We start from the raw sequence: 2094 nt of genomic DNA on the forward strand, positions 1-2094 counted from the left end.
TTGTCCCAACCTAGGTGGCCTTTTTAGGACAACCAGAGCCTCCTTGGGCTCTTGGCTTACACCAAACATGTCTTGAACCCTATAATTTCTTCTCCTTTTCTGGGAAGTGGGCTGAGCTCAGGGAGGTGCAGGCTGCTGGTGATCATGACTCCTCAACCGCTCCCCCTCCTCCTCATCGTTTGGAAGGGTCCAGAAGGGCTCTGTAACAATGACCACAGCACTTTCCTCCAGGGGACTGATCTCGTGAAAGAAATGAGGCAGATTTATTACTTGTTTTTTTTTTTTTATATTCACAGGAGGTCTAAAGGGGTTAAAGGGCATAAAGAGTGAATCCAGGTGTGGAGATATGGCTCATCTATTGAGAGGACTTGCTGCTCTTCTAGAGGACCTGGGTTCAATTCCCAGCACTCACATGGCAGCTTAGAGCTATGTGTAACTCCAGTTTCAGAGGATTGGCTTTATAAGGCAATGCATGAGTGTGGTGCATACACATACATGCAGGCAAAACATATACACACACCCATACACACCCATACACACATACATACATACATACATACATACATACATACATACATACATATAAAATCAAAGTAAATGTCAAGAAGTGATTCAGACATAAAAAGGCCTATAGTTTATTCAGTCACTCACAGCTCTTTGACTCTGGGGCTCAAGCAAGTCACCAAAACTCAAGATGTTCACTGCTAAAGGACAGAGGTACTTGCTTCCCAGGGCTGCTTCTGAAATTAGAAATAAAAAAAAAAATCAACAAGGGCTGGAATGCAACAAAAGAAAATGAACTTAGTCTCCACACCGAGACACACACACACACACACACACACACACACACACACACACACACAGAGAGAGAGAGAGAGAGAGAGAGAGAGAGAGAGAGAGAGAGAGAGATGGCAGGTAGCACACCTAGGAGGTAGCTCGGTGGCAGAGTGCTTCGCTGGTATACACAGGACCTTAGGGTCAGTCCCTAGCACCACTAAATGAAGTTTTAAAAAACGGATGTTGCCAATACTGGTGTTTTCAAAGCACTATGCTCACCCCAGCTTTGGTATGTCGAAATAGGATTCAATGGCTATTCTTTGGCAAGCTCAGAAGTACAATCATAGGTGACCTCTGAGCATTAGAATCCACTGAAGTCTTTTGCATCTTCACCCACGTATTCAGCACCGCAGGCCTGTGTGGCACTTACTATAAATCTACATCACAGGCGAGGAGTACAGTAGGGAAGTGCATATAAGACAGACATTTTTGCGATTTCCTTGACTTGAGCTAGGGCAGGCCTTCCTCTCTCTGATAGTTGAGTTCGTGTATACTTTGGGTAGAGGCAATTAGGCCAAATGGGATTGGCAGCTTGTCCAAATTCACAAGGAGAGACAGACATTAAAGCCGATCTGAAGGCTGGATCTGTGTACTCACTATACAAAGGTGTCCCTGGGATGATGTGAGCAAAACACCTTTAGGGAGCTGGGGTTCTCTGAACCCCGCAGGTGCTAGACAAAGAAGCAAAAAATGTTCAGTAGGGGGCGCCCGAGAGCCCGGATGGTAACTCAGTGTCTGGCTAGGGGCCTGGCCGACAGGGAAGGGCTTGGAATTTAATCCTCAGCATTCCAGCCAGGGTTCCTGTGACATAATAAAGCCCAAGGAGGGATCTCCAGTGACTTGTCAGCAGAACCCCTAGAGGGATGTTCTATAGATAGCCAGGGTGTGTCGCGGGCTCAAGTCCCTTTAGTTCTTTCATGCCTGGGCTGGGCAGTGCGGTGTGCAGCAGGTGGAAGGGTGGGGACCCTCCAGGCGAGGACCCAGAGGACTGCAGGGCTGGGAAAAGTGTGCACTGGGTATGTGTGGGAGGAGCCCGGGCCCAAGAGGGAATTCCAAGTATGGCGTTTTGGAGAAAATGTTTTGTTATTTGCCCCAGATGACCCCACCCCACGTTAGGGAGCCGGCTGCAAAGGAGAAGTCCCAAATACTGAGCTTCACACAGCCTTTGATGTGGGCTCAGAAGATTCCGTGGACCGCGCCAGGCTCTCTTTTGGGGAGAGACGTGCCAGGAATGTTGGCGTGCCCCGTGCTGCGATT

The 2094-nt window shown here is 48.3% G+C and overlaps 1 long non-coding RNA gene across 1 annotated transcript; it reads right to left on the bottom strand.

Annotated features, from left to right (window-relative positions):
* Window positions 1-608: 608 nt before the first annotated feature.
* LOC115030655 (uncharacterized) lies at window positions 609-1551 on the bottom strand. Its single transcript, XR_003836261.1, has 2 exons — window positions 925-1551; window positions 609-740 (listed from the first exon to the last, which is right to left on the bottom strand). It is a non-coding gene; the product is annotated as an uncharacterized LOC115030655 (long non-coding RNA).
* Between the last annotated feature and the right edge of the window lie 543 nt (window positions 1552-2094).

The sequence above is a fragment of the Mus caroli genome, unplaced genomic scaffold (assembly GCF_978045245.1).
Source record: "Mus caroli unplaced genomic scaffold, Mus_caroli_1 scaffold_3, whole genome shotgun sequence".
NCBI classification, from domain to species: domain Eukaryota; kingdom Metazoa; phylum Chordata; class Mammalia; order Rodentia; family Muridae; genus Mus; species Mus caroli.